General features: G+C 51.7%; 2 pseudogenes; one reads left to right on the top strand and one right to left on the bottom strand.

Annotated features, from left to right (window-relative positions):
• LOC128820667 (uncharacterized) overlaps positions 1–14,387 on the bottom strand; it is a 2,212,279-nt pseudogene that overhangs the window by 1,301,829 nt on the left and 896,063 nt on the right.
• The window catches only part of LOC128820668 (uncharacterized), a 1,438,581-nt pseudogene continuing 1,435,551 nt past the window's right edge, over positions 11,358–14,387 (top strand).

The following is a 14,387-nucleotide window of genomic DNA, read 5'->3' as shown; positions in this document are numbered from 1 at the left end:
GGCACAGCAGGGTCTGTGCCACCAAGGGCTGTCAGGAGACACCTTGTCCTGAGGCCCTGGGGCCTCCTGGCACAGCCCCAGCCAGGCTGGGCACTGTCAGCCCCTTGTCCTGCCCTCAGCATCCCCCCCTAGCCCACATCCCAGTGGCCTCAAGGATCTGCTGGAAGGAGTCCCTGGGGAGCCTTGCTCAGGAATGGCCCTGGGGGCTCCACAATGCTCCCAGGCACTTCAGGTTTTTCAAAGCACTTTGCCTTTGGCTTTTGCCTTGGAGTCTCAGACAGCTTTGTGCAATCATAGCCTCCAATTATCTGCTGTAATTAGTCCCTGGAGAGGTTTGGTCAGCAACAACACTCAGTGGGGCTCATTAATGCTTCAAGGTACTTCAGTTCTTTTAAGGTACTTGGTGTTTCCCTTTTGCTACAGACTCTGTGAGAGGTTTGTGCAATCATGGCCCCAATTATCTGCTTTAATGAGTCCCTTGAGAGCTTTGTACTGACTGTGATAAACTGTGGTAACTTGTTTGTTCATCAAAAGAATTAGAATATTAAAGGGGGAAATATAAAATTAAAATATAAGGGACCAGCTTGCTTGTTAGGAGATAGGGGAAGCATCTGTGAAGTTGGGAAACAGGAAGCAACTGCTACAAACCACAAGGCTATAGGCATATTGCAAGGCTATAGACATATTACAAAACACAAGACCACAAGTATGATTAATCATCATATAGGGAGCTTTTCTTAGCTTCTCTTGCAGACACAGGCTAAGGATGTTGGGGGATGGCCGGAGCTGATTATGAAATCAGCGACCACCAGGCAACGGCCACCGGACTAGACAACGTAGGAGTGCTCCGGGTACGCCCATCACTGTCCGGAGCCGATTGTGAAATCAGCGATCACCTGCCTCGACACAACGCAGAAACGACGCAGAGGGATGCTCAAGCTACGCCCACCGCTATCGCAAGAGACACGAATGAAGAAACCTCCAAGAAACTATAAAAGAGACTGAATAAGGGAGTGGGGCGTGGGGCACTGCAGTGTGGGACACTGCAGGAGGGGCGGTTAGGAGACCCCTACCCACCCAGTGCTGTTTTGCTTGCTTCTGCTTGCTGTAATTAATAAAATTCTAATTGACCTTAAAAAGGCTGAATCAAATTATTCGCCTCAATTTATCACAATTTGGTGCCGTGACTCGGATAAAGGAAACCCGGGAGGGAGGCCCCACTAGGGTGAGGCGCCCCACCACCTTTTTGCGGTGGACCTAAGGGGGGGCTTCCTCCTTGGGCCTTTACCGACGAACCTAAAACTCAGTAGCAAGCAAAGGTACCCCCGTTAATCTTTGTGCACGAAGAACCGCGGAAGAGTGAACACGCAGGAAGCGTAAGTAGCCCCCGGTGGGTGGTGGGCCTCCTTTTTCCAGGGTTGATTAAAACCTGCTGGATTGAGGGATTAATATTCCAAGAGCATCCAGGGTTGATTCAAACCTGCTGGATTGAGGGACTAATGTTCCAAGAGCATCCAGGGTTGGGGGACGTAGGAGGAGGGGAGCTGCACCCCCCTCGGCGTCGAGTTACCCTCGGTGGGGAGGCTCCTGGGTTAGGAGGAGAGCAAGCGGGCCTAACCCAGACGCGGAGGTGGACTGCGTCAAAGTTCCTGGGGCGGGGGATCCCCGGAGAAACTTCCCCAAGTTTCGGCTCACTAGTTTGGTATAAGTGTATGTGCTCGGTGGGCCCCGTACAAGCGGGCTCTGGAGTATGTGTGAAAGGGACAAAGCCTCGACCCCGGAAACGGGGTCTTTAAGAGTCGTTTAGGGGTGTGTAGTCCCGGGGTGATTGAGGTGAATAAGAAGACACACAGGGCGAAGCCCCGGTCGAGAAACGGAGGCGCCAGAAAGACGTGAGTAGTCTGGTCCGGTCAGTCGCTCGGTCAGGGGTGGGAGTCCTGGAGTGCAGCGAATGCGAACGTGTGTGTGAGAGGGGAACTGGCAGCTCAGATTCCCCAAGTGAGTGTGGACCCCATAGTAGTGCGTTTCCCATATCCGGCGACGGAGTGGGCCACGAATTGGGGGAAGCGACTGTCGTATTGTTTGTGTTGAGTGTGAGAAGGCACTCTAGAAGATGGGTCAGAGAAAAAGTAAATCTGCTGAACCCATGGGTGGGAGAATCTCGGTAAAACTTCCTCAGATCCCAGAGGAAAGTCCACTAGGCTTAATGGTAAAGTATTGGGATGCCTTTCCTTCTAGAAAAGGAAAAGACAGGGTTAAAATGATCCATTATTGTATGGAAATTTGGGGAGGTAAACAAATAAGGGGAGACCAACTATATTGGCCCGTATTTGGGTCGTTTGAGGATTGGATCTGCCAAGCTCTAAATATATATGTTAACTCCAAAGAGCCCTTTAACCAAGAGGAGAGCAAATATGCAGCTCTTTGGATAATGGGAGAGACAAGAACAAAGCTATTTGCTCTCAATAGTAAAAGGAAAAAGAAAAGCATACGGGAGGAGGAAATACCCCCAGTTATCCCTCCTCCCTATATACCACCACCTCCTCCAGTACCTCCACCCCTGCTACAATACCCAGACCCCTCAGCCCCCGTTCGAGAATTATCTGATGACGAGGGATCAGAGGTTAGGGGGTCGGAGGGGAATACCCCCAGGATGTCCGGGAGAGTCACTAGGAGTCAAACCCGACAAAGGGAGAAACAAAAACTGGGCATATTTCCTCTTAGGGAACATGGGATGGGAATGGTACCCAACCCAAATGCAGCACAACCAGGGCAGCCAGCCCAAATTTTGGGAGTGGGATATATATCTGTCCCACTAAGTCCGGGAGATGTCCGAGATTTTAAAAAGGAAATGGGACATCTGTTGGAAGACCCCTTGGGGGTGGCGGAGCGATTAGACCAATTTTTAGGACCTAACATTTACACTTGGGAGGAGCTGCAATCTATCTTGGGAATCCTATTTTCTGTGGAGGAAAGGAGAATGATTAGGGAGACGGGTATGAGGATCTGGGACGATGAACACCAGCAAGGACCATTAGCAGACACCAAATGGCCCCTCCAGAATCCTCAGTGGAATAACCAAGACCCGGTACATCGCATACACATGAGCGATTTGCGGAATATAATATTACAGGGAATAAGGAGGGCTGTTCCTCGTGGGCAGAATGTACAAAAGGCATTTAAAGAGCACCAGAAAAAAGATGAAGATCCAACAGAATGGTTGGAGAGACTAAAGAAAGCTTTCCAGTTGTATTCAGGGGTGGACCCCAATACCCCAGAGGGTGAGACACTTTTGAAGGTGCATTTTGTAATCAATTCTTGGGAAGATATTCGGAAGAAGTTGGAGAAATTAGAAGGATGGCAAGCGAGAGGATTGGATGAGTTGTTGTGAGAGGCTCAAAAGGTGTATGTTAGGAGAGAAGATGAGAGTTTTAAAAAGCAGTCTAAAATCATGTTGGCAGCAGTAAGGGAGGGACAACAAAATCCCCAAAGGAGAACTGGAGGTCAGTCCAGAGGTCAGACTGAAGTCCAGCGAAGTCGGTTTGAAGGAAAGTTGGGAGATGGAGAGCAGCGAAGTCGGTTTGAAGGGAAGTTGAGAGGTGGAGAGAGCATTGTCTGTTTCTATTGTGGGAGGAAGGGACACATGAGGAGAGAGTGTTGGCAGAGGATTGCTGATGAGGAACAGTTCAAAGAAGATTAGGGGGGTCGGGGGCTCTATCTGCTGGGGACAAGGGAAAGAACAGAGCCCCTAGTAAAATTAAAGATAGGTCCCCAGCAACAAGAATATGAGTTCCTTGTGGACTCAGGGGTGGAGAGATCAACCGTCCAGACCCTTCCCCAAGGGTGTAAGGTTTCACCTGAAATAATCCAGGTGATTGGGGCCAAAGGGGAACCCTTTGGAGTACCTGTAATTAAGGATGTACTTTTAGAAAGTGATTCTAAATTAGGAATTGGGTCATTTTTACTAGTTCCAGAAGCAGATTATAATCTATTAGGGAGAGATTTGATGGTTGAGTTGGGGATAGGGATAGAGGCAAAAAAAAGGAGAACTAACAGTAAAACTATATCCTCTCCGGGCTGAAGACGAGAAAAAGATTAACCCAGAAGTTTGGTATACCCCCGACAGTGTGGGGAAATTAAATATTGAACCCTTTGAGGTAACTATCAGGAACCCAGAAATCCCTGTCAGGATTCGGCAATATCCCATACCCAAAGAGGGGAGGGAAGGACTAAAAACAGAAATAAAGAGACTTTTGGAAAAGGGACTTTTAGAACCCTGCATGTCCCCTTTCAATACCCCCATCCTGCCGGTAAAGAAACCGAATGGCAGTTACAGATTGGTGCATGACTTGCGGGAAATTAATAAAAGAACAGTTTAAAGATTCCCGGGCGTAGCCAATCCACATACTATTTTAAGCCAACTTGGCCCAGAAAACCAGTGGTATAGTGTAATAGATCTTAAAGGTGCTTTTTGGGCCTGTCCCCTTAAGGAAACCTCTAGAGATTATTTTGCCTTTGAATGGGAAGACCCGGATACACATAGAAAACAACAATTGAGGTGGACAGTCCTTCCCCAGGGGTTTACCGAATCCCCAAATTTGTTTGGGCAAGCTCTGGAACAAATATTGGCAGAATATTCACAGGGGGAGGGGATTGTGCTTCTACAATACATAGATGATTTATTAATTGCAGGGAAAGAAGAAGAAAAAGTAAGGGAAGAAACTATAAAACTCCTAAATTATTTAAGCCTTAAGGGACTCAAAGTTTCAAAGTCGAAATTACAATTTGTGGAAGAGGAAGTTAAGTACCTCGGACACTGGCTGACTCAGGGGACTAAGAAATTGGATACTGACAGAGTCCAAGGAATACTTTCCCTGGAAGCTCCAAAAACTAAAAGGCAGGTTCGGCAGTTACTGGGACTTTTTGGGTATTGCAGACAATGGATTGAAAATTTTAGTGGGAAAGTTAAATTTCTGTATGAAAAATTAACAACAGACGGGCTATTAAAATGGAGCTCCGAGGATGAGACCCGGTTAAAATCATTAAAAACCGAATTGGTCAGTGCCCCGGTTGTCAGCCTCCCGGATTTAAAAAGACCATTTTTTTTATTCATTAATGTCAATGAAGGGGTGGCGTACGGGGTGTTAGCCCAGGAATGGGCTGGAGGAAAGAAACCAGTGGCATATCTTTCAAAGCTTCTCGATCCTGTTAGTCGAGGGTGGCCTGCCTGTTTGCAATCGATAGTGGCTGCTGCCCTTTTGGTAGAAGAAGCAGGAAAGATAACTTTTGGGAGTGAACTGAAGGTTCTATCTCCTCATAACATCCGTGGAGTACTACAACAAAAAGCGGATAAATGGATAACAGATGCCAGACTCCTAAAGTATGAAGGCATCCTAATTTCTTCTCCTAGGTTAAGTGTTGAAACCACAAGCTTACAAAATCCAGCCCAGTTTCTATACGGGGAACCAGTTGTGGGATTAACTCATGATTGTCTTTTGCAAATAGAGGAACAAACAAAAATAAGACCAGACCTCAAAGAGGAGGAATTAGAAGAAGGATATCGATATTATGTAGATGGATCCTCTCGGGTCCTTGAAGGGAAAAGGAAATCTGGGTATGCTATTGTGGATGGGAAAATTTTTAAGAAAATAGAATCTGGTCCTCTTAACCCCAGCTGGTCAGCACAAGCATGTGAATTGTATGCAGTGCTCAGAGCTTTAGAACTGCTAAGAGGAAAGGTTGGGACCATTTATACTGATTCAAAGTATGCTTATGGGGTGGTTCATACATTTGGTAAAATCTGGGAAGAAAGGGGACTTATCAATTCACAGGGAAAGGGGTTGATACATGGGGAATTAATTCGGAAAGTGCTCCAGGCCTTGAGAAGTCCGGAAAGAATAGCTATTGTTCATGTAAAAGGACATCAAGTGGGGATGGGAAACTCAGTACGGGGAAATAACTTAGCCAACCAGGAGGCGAGAAAGGCAGCTCTAATGAATTTAAAACCATATAAGGGGGGGGGTCGCACAAAGGGAAAATTGCTCCACTTGTGGAGCTGACTTAGAGGAAGAATCATGTTGGGCTTGTTGGGATGCCTACGGGATTGATTCGATACAGTGTGCCTGTGATAACCCCCAAGAGAAACATTGCCGGTTCCATGAACCCATTAACCATGTGTTAGCCTTCATGGTACAGGAAAAACAAAAACTAAACCAAATGGGGGTGAAGGAAAAAGAGGGAGGCAAGTGGATACTACCGGATGGGTAAGAGGTACTCCCAAAAGGAATGGCAATGAGGGTCCTGCAAGCAATTCATGAGAAAACCCACTGGGGAACACAAGCCCTGGTTGACCAATTTGCAATTAAATATATGTGTATAGGGGTCTATAATCTTGCAAAACAGGTAACCCAACAATGTTTAACCTGTCAAAGAATAAATAAACAACAATTAAGAGAAAGACCAATGGGCGGAAGGGAACTGGCACAACGACCCTTTTCACATATACAAATAGATTTTACAGAATTACCAAAAGTGGGGAGGTATAAATATCTATTGGTACTGGTAGACCACTTAACCCATTACATGGAAGCTTATCCTACGGCCCGAGCTACTTCGAACACTGTGGTAAAAGTATTATTAGAGCAAATTATCCCCTGGTATGGATTAATTGAGTGTTTAGACTCGGACCAGGGACCCCATTTCACCTCTAAAATTGCAAAAGATGTCCTGACAGCTTTGGGGACTCAATGGAAATATCACACCCCATGGCATCCACAGAGCTTGGGGAGGGTGGAAAGAATGAATGGAGAAATAAAAAAAAAAAACAACTCACAAAGTTAATGCTGGAAACAAAAATGTCAGGGGTTAAGTGCCTACCTCTTGCCTTATTGAACATTCGAACTCAACCCCGAACTGATGTGGGGATCTCCCCATTTGAAATGCTATTTGGAATGCCTTATGATATGGAAGCCCCCACAGATCACCCCTGCCTAAAAGATTCTCATATTAAATTCTACATCACTCAAATTATGAGCAGAAGGCAGGAATTGAGGAAGAAAGGAGTGTTGACACAGAGACCACCTCTGGATATCACAATCCATAAGATAAAACCAGGGGATCAAGTACTTATTAAGTTTTGGAAGGAAGATTCCTTAACTCCATGTGGGGAAGGTCCCTTTCTTGTTTTGCTTACCACAGAAACGGCAGTCAGGACGGCCGAAAAGGGGTGGACTCACGCCAGCCGAGTGAAAGGCCCGGTTGCCACAAATAACCAGTGGAGAGTGACTAGCCAGCCTGGGAACTTGAAAGTGACTCTTAAGAAAAACTAATGAACTCTGTGGACATCATCCAAATCAACCATAAGGGGAAGCAAAGGGATACAATTACAAACTAGCTGAAGACTATATAGTGATTTGTAATAGGAAAGTTATGGAGATTGTTATCCTTTTGTGTGCTTTATATGTAAAATTTGCCAAGAACGGTGGTGGGTCCATTGCCAGAGGGGAAGACCACCAATTGGGGTTTGTACTGAGTGCTATAAAACTCAGCGAAAACTAACTGAAACTGTGCTAAGGATAGGAGAATTGGAAAATCGGTGGGTCAGTTTTGGATCTGAGTGGTGGGAAATATTCTTGTTTTCATACTAACGAGCCCACTCCATTTGCTGCTCAGATAATAAAAGGGTGTTGTCAAAAGGAACTGAAGGGGATTCCTTGCAACCCACCTCTGGTCAAAGATAAGAACTGGGAACAGAACAAGGCTAGGCAGGAGCGGAAAAGGGGATGCTCAGGCGAGTCCTGCTGCTGCCGAGAAGATGGTTTACCTCGCGGCTCGAAGCACCCGAGTCGGCGAGCGAGGCAGAGAGGAAAAGGCCAAGCCCCCTCTAAGTGGAACAATGCTGAAATGCTCCAACCACTGCCAGCCGAGTACTAGGCTCCCTCAAAGGACCAGTCTAAGTGCCTCCGAAACACCAAGGGAGCAGCAAGCCAAAAAAAGGGGAAAACAGGATATTACAAAACAAAAACAAGGCTAGGACTCCACCCTTATTGGCAAATTATTAGTTTTCTATTGCTCTGTCCTAGTGGTGTTTCTAGTCAGGACAATGCTGAACACTTTACTTCTAGCCTACAAAGCAGCAAAGCGATTTGATGAACAAAATGGTAAAAGAGAAAATGGGGGATTGTGATAAACTGTGGTAACTTGTTTGTTCATCAAAAGAATTGGAATATTAAAGGAGGAAATATAAAAATTAAAGTATAAGGGACTAGCCTGCTTGTTAGGAGAGAGGGGAGGACAATAAAAAAGTAACTGCTACAAACTGCAAGGCTATAGACATATTGCAAAACCACAAGACCACAAGTATGATTAATCACCATATAGGGAGCTTTTCGTAGCTTTTTTGCAGACACAGGCTAAGGATGTCGGGGGATGGCCGGAGCTGATTATGAAATCAGCGACCACCAGGCAACGGCCACCGGACTAGACAACGTAGGAGTGCTCCGGAGCCGATTGTGAAATCAGCGATCACCTGCCTCGACACAACGCAGACACGACGCAGAGAGATGCTCAAGCTACGCACACCGCTATCGGGAAAGACATGAATGAAGAAACCTCCAAGAAACTATAAAAAGAAACTGAATAAGGGAGTGGGGTGTGGGGCACTGCGGTGTGGGACACTGCAGGAGGGGCGGTTTGGAGACCCCTACCCACCCAGCGCTGTTTTGCTTGCTACTGCTTGCTGTAATTAATAAAATTCTAATTGACTTTAAAAAGGCTGAATCAAATTATTCGCCTCAATTTATCACACCTGCACTCACACAACACCTGGGGCTGCAAACAATGAGGATTCATTGGGCACAACTGCAGGAAAAGCAGGTTTAGGACAGGCTCTCAGCAGAACTGCTCTCAGCTGAGCCAAAAAGGCCCCTTTGGCAGCTGCAGGGCCATTGGAAATGCAGAGCCTCAGCCCACAGGGGAGAAAAGGGCTCTGAGTTCCCCTGCCCTGACACTAAACTCTGTTCCCAGGCTGCTTCACACACAGGATCCTTCTGGAGGACTGCACAAAGGTGAGAGTGGGCTCTGGCTTCTCCATGTTGCGTGTCCTGAAGCTGCCTGGGAGAAGAAATTTGGGGTCAGCTCTGCTGGCACAATCCCTCCAGGCGCAGGGCACAGCACCGGGAAGGGCTTTGTGTGCTGAGGCTTTGCTGCAGCCCAGGAAAGCTCCTGGCTCAGGCTCACCTTTGCTGCTCAGCCAGAGCCCCAAGTGCCCCAGCAGCAGCAGCAGCAGCAGCAGGGAATGGCAGCATTGCCAGGGGCTGGCAGACGAGGGGGAGATTTCCCCTGGAGAGAGGCTCATCTTGCAGCTTTTGCATTCAGGCAGCTGCAGATGCCTCAGCTTTGGCTGCAGAGCAGCTGGAAATGCAAGCCCAGGATCTCTGTTCATGGCCAGCCCCAGCAGGTGACAGCAAGGACAGGGCCCTGGCAGCTGCAGGACATTTGCAGGGAGCGCCTTCAGCAAGCGCTGGGGGCTGGGACTGGGTGCAGAAAACGCCCTGGGGGTGTCTGCAGCGAGGCAAAAGGAGCAAAGTTTCAGTTGTGGCCTGGCTAGGGAGCAGCAAAAGCGGTTCCTTTCCATTGCCGGCTGTTCCAGGAGCCCCAGAGCAGAGCCCAGGGGGCCAAGGAATGGAGAGCGGGGACTGTGCAGGAGCCGGGAGCAGCGAGAGAGCCCGGGCTGCAGGCCTGGGAGGGGGCACAGCCCGGGGGTCCCGCAGAGCCTCCCTGCTCCAGAGCCGCAGCTGCGACAGCGGGGCAGCTGCCGGGATCTGTGTGCCGGGGACGAGCCGCAGGTGGGGGTTCCGAGGGGCTGGGCTGGAGCAGCTTTTTGTCCCGGTGCGGGGCCATTGCCGGGGCTGGGCTCCCTGGCAAGGCGCAGCAGCACAGGGTGGCGGTGGTTGGTTTGTGGATTTGTTGTTGGGATGTTTTGCCGGCGGCCCCGGGCGGGCTGTGGGAGCCGGGAGCGGCCGGCCGGGCCCGGAGCCGGCCCTGGGGCCGGGAGCCCCCGGGCAGAGCTCTGTGCTCGGGGCCGAGGCCCGGGTGGCCCGGGGAGCGCTCGGCGGCCCGTGGGCCCGCGGCGCAGGCGGGTCCGTGTGGCCGGGCCGGCGCCGTGTCCGCAGCGAGCTCCGAGGGGAGCGGCCCGGCCCGGCCGTGGCCGTGCGGGGCCTGGCGGGGCTCGGGGGGCCGGGCCGGGCCGGGCAAAGGCTGAGGGAGAGCGGGGCAAGCGTTGGCACAGAGGCGCCGGGCTCGCCGTGCCCCCCTGGCCACGCAGCCGGGCTCGGGGGCCGCCTCGCTCAAAGGCAGCCCCGGCTGCGGGGGTCCCCGGGGGTCCCCGGGCAGGGGGCGGCGGGGGCTGCCGGAGCTCTGTGCCCGGGGCTGGGCACGGCTGCCGAGGCAGCGGAGGATGCAGGGTCCCCCCGTGCTGGGGCTGCCTCTGCCCGGCCCAGGGGCTGCGCTGTCAGCCCAGAGCCCGTGGGGATCGCCCGGTACCGGCAGGGCTGGCAGGGAAACCGGCAATGGGGGGAGCAGAAACGGGCAATACGAGAGCTGCGGCTGCTCCGGGAGCCTGGACGTGTTGGGAGCATGGACAGGGGGGACCCATGGATACCCCAGGACCCTGAAACAGGGACCCCAGACAGTGCTGAGTCCTGGGACACCTGTGATGCCCAGCTGGTGAGCCCAGAGAAGGGGAACCTGCGGGATTGCCAGGAGCCCCAGCATCCCAGAGAGGGGGAGCACCAATGCAAACTTGACCAGCAGCAACCCAGACAGGGGGGGCCTCCAGGAGCCCAAAGTGGGGAGGCCAGAGAGGGGAAACTTGGGGTTGGGTGTTTTTGCTGAATCTTGGTCATTTGTGTATATTTCGGGGGACTGAATCTTTGTCTTTGAAGGTTTTTATGGGCAGCAGGTGGCCGGTGACTTTTAGAGATGGACTTGGGCAGTAGCAAACCCCTAACCCAATGTGCCCATACATCGTTTTCACCAAACCAGAATTTTTTATTCCCAAAGCTTGACTGGATGGAGAAGGAGGCTGTGAGGAAGAGGAAGATGCCCCAGGACACACAGGCAGGTGAGGAGGAAGTCAGTGCCCCTTTCCCCCTCTCTCCTGCTCCATCTCCCAGCCCAGCATGGCCCCCGGCTGCAGGACAACCCCACTGCCAACGCCGTCCTGCTGGGGACACACTGGGGGGATCTCCTTCCCCTTCCCTCTGGCACGGAGGCAAATCCCATCCTCTCCTTGTCCTTCCGCCCCCAGACAGGGAGCTGAGGATGGAGACCAGGGAGGATAAATCCCCACAGCAGAACCTCGTGGAAGAGGCCATTTTGAGCGGCTCCATGGCACAGGAATCCAATGGGGAGGAAAAGCCCCAGAGATCCCACAGGAGGAGGGGCTGCAAACCCAGCCCAGGGTGCTCTGAGGAGGAAAGACCCACCCTGTGCCAGGAAGGTGAACAGAGCTCCAGGCAGAGCTCAGAGCTGGTGGTCCATAAGCAGGTTCATGATGGGGAGAAGCCCTACAAGTGCTTGGAGTGTGGGAAGAGCTTTAGGCAGAGCTCCCACCTGATCAGCCACGAGATGATCCACACTGGGGAATGGGCCTACGAGTGTGGGGAGTGTGGGAAAGGTTTCAGCTACAGATCCAACCTCGTCATCCACCAACGCATCCACACTGGGGAGAGGCCCTACGAGTGTCACGAGTGTCAGAAGAGGTTTCAGACCAGCTCCAGTCTTCTCCTGCATGAGCGGATTCACACTGAGGAGAGGCCCTTCCGCTGCCCTGACTGCGGGAAGGGCTTCAAGCACAACTCCCACCTCATCAGGCACCGCCGCATCCACACCGGGGAGAGGCCCTACGAGTGTCCCCAGTGTGGGAAGAGCTTCACCCAGAGCTCTGCCTTGACCAGACACCAATGGAGGCACCGGTAAGGGAAGCCCTGCGAGTGCCCGAACTGCAGGAGGAGCTTCATGCACTGCTCCAGCTTCAACTCCCATGGGAGAGCCCACATTTTGGAAGAGCCCTGCTGATTCATGTTCCCTGTGATCCATGCTGGGAAGACACCTGTACCTTCTCCTGGCTCTGCCAATGACCTGATGTGGGATTGAAGAACATGAGGGTCTGGCCATGGCCCTGTCATTACATTCACTCCCACCTCAGGTCATTGTCAGGGGCAGGAAAAAGGTTCTCTCTCTCTCCCTGAGGAGAAGGGCGTCCTTTCTAGGTAGGAGGAAATATGTAGCCAAGAAGAGCCAGTCAGTGGTGATGTAGTTTTCCCTGTAAATAGTTTTCTTATCCCTTCTTTTATCAATAGTGTTACTGTTCCTGTTTGTTGCTTGTCTCATTGCTGTTCCCAGTAAATTGTTCTTATCCCAGTCTGGGATCTTTGCCTTTTGTGCTTTCCATGGGAGGCGGGAGGGCAGCGAGCGGCAGCGCGGTTTTAGCGGGAGCAGGAAATTGGGGAATCCCATTCCTGAACCCCGGCCCGTGGAAACCGAGCATCCCAGCTGGTGCCAGCCCTGGTGGCCACGGCAGCAGCCTTGGGAGCGGGTCCCTGGCTGGGGCTGTGGGAACCTCTTCACTCTGGTGCCCAGGGACAGGAGTGGAGGGAGCGGCTGCAGCTGAGTCGGGGCAGGCTCGGGTTGGATCTCAGGAAAAGGTTTTTGCCCAGAGGCTGCTGGGGCACTGCCCAGGCTGCCCAGGGAAGGGTCACAACTCCAGGGCTCTCTGAGCTCCAGCAGCGTTTGGACAGCGCTGCCAGGCCCAGGCTGGCATTGTTGGGGTGTCCTGGGCAGGGCCAGCAGTTGGACTCGAGGATCCTGATGGGTCCCTCCCAGCTCAGCCAATTCTGTGGCTCTGGGATCCCATGGCCCTGGGGATGGGACTGCCAATGGTTGCCATGGCAACGGGCTCTGGCTCCAGGCCTGAGCTGGTGTCCATGGCAACCACCCCTGGCATGGGGTCTCCATGGAGCTGCCCAGGGACTGCCCATAGCAACAGGGGCTGGTGATGGTTGCCATGGAAACTGACCATAGCAACAGGGGCTGGTGATGGTTGCCATGGAAACTGACCATAGCAACAGGGGCTGGTGATGGTTGCCATGGAAACTGACCACAGCAACAAGGAATCCTGGTGATTTGTGCCTCCTAAGGATCAGATTTTTTGACAGGCACTCAGAGGGGTTCTGTGGGGACTTTCTAAGTGTCTCCAGGCTGCCAAAGAGCCGGGATGTCACAGGCACTCACAGGGGTTCCTGTCTTGGGCAGAGTGAGAGCTTTAGGCGAAGTTTATTAGAGAAGCTCCTGTCGGGTCAGGAGGTACAGAAAGGATCCCCTATAGCCCCTATAGATCCCCAAATACCTCCAAGGACCTCCAGGCTTTCTAAACTCCTTTTGTGAGGGGAGCCTTGGAGCAGCAGGTTCCAATCTCTGTCCCTGACTTTTCAAGAGCTCGTATGTAAGCAATTATAAAGGTGGAATTAAACCTTTATAGAATTTGTGCCACAGGATTAAGCATGGCAAACCAGTGTTGGGGGTGGGGTTTTTCCTTTCTGTTCGTTCCTTATCATTGGCTGATGATTATCGGCTGATCCCTTTATTTGGGAGGAGGATGATGAGAGCCACTGCTCTTGGGAAATGCGGGCGCCCTGGACCTTGGTCCTGCAGGGAAGCCCGCTGCTGGCCGGTTGACAGGAGCCCAGATAGCAAAGAGGGTAAAACCACCAAAAGACGGGACGACACCCAGAGCACTGTTGTTCTCGAGGGTTTATTGCAGGTTAGATGAAGGCAGGGAAGGACAGGGAAGATGCAGGGAGACCACCTCTCGAGAGGGAACCTGAATCTGAGAGCCCCCACCTGTGGAGGGGTCAGGGATTATAACTGGGGGAGGAGAGGTGGGGTCAGGGTACATAGGGACCAATGGGATAGGGGCCCATGGGAGGAGTAAGGATGGGATAATCCAATGAGAGAAAGGGGAAGGAGTGGTTTCGGGGAGAGAACCAATCACAGAACGTAGAACTGAGAACTTTCCAGAACTGGGGATGGCATAACTGGTTGATAGGCATTTAACAGGGGAGGGTGCAACTAGTGATGAACATGGGAAAAGGCGGGAACCCTAGGACAATGCCTTTCTTTAGACTACTGCAGTTTCCCAGGGCATTCCTGGTACATCCCCCCCAGGACCGCCTCCCACAGGGAAAGGGAGTTTCCACTGCTGCTGCTGGAGCCCGGCCCAGAGCTGCTGCTTCTGTCATGGGATGAGCCTCTGCTCGTGAGAACAGCCCCTAAACTGGGACGTTATTAACACCTGCCCCACTAAAAGAGAGACCTATCCCCGTCTG

The sequence above is a fragment of the Vidua macroura genome, chromosome 30 (genome assembly GCF_024509145.1).
Source record: "Vidua macroura isolate BioBank_ID:100142 chromosome 30, ASM2450914v1, whole genome shotgun sequence".
In the NCBI taxonomy this organism is placed as follows: domain Eukaryota; kingdom Metazoa; phylum Chordata; class Aves; order Passeriformes; family Viduidae; genus Vidua; species Vidua macroura.
The sequence above is the reverse complement of the archived record's forward strand: the minus strand, read 5'-3'. Positions and strand labels throughout refer to the sequence as shown.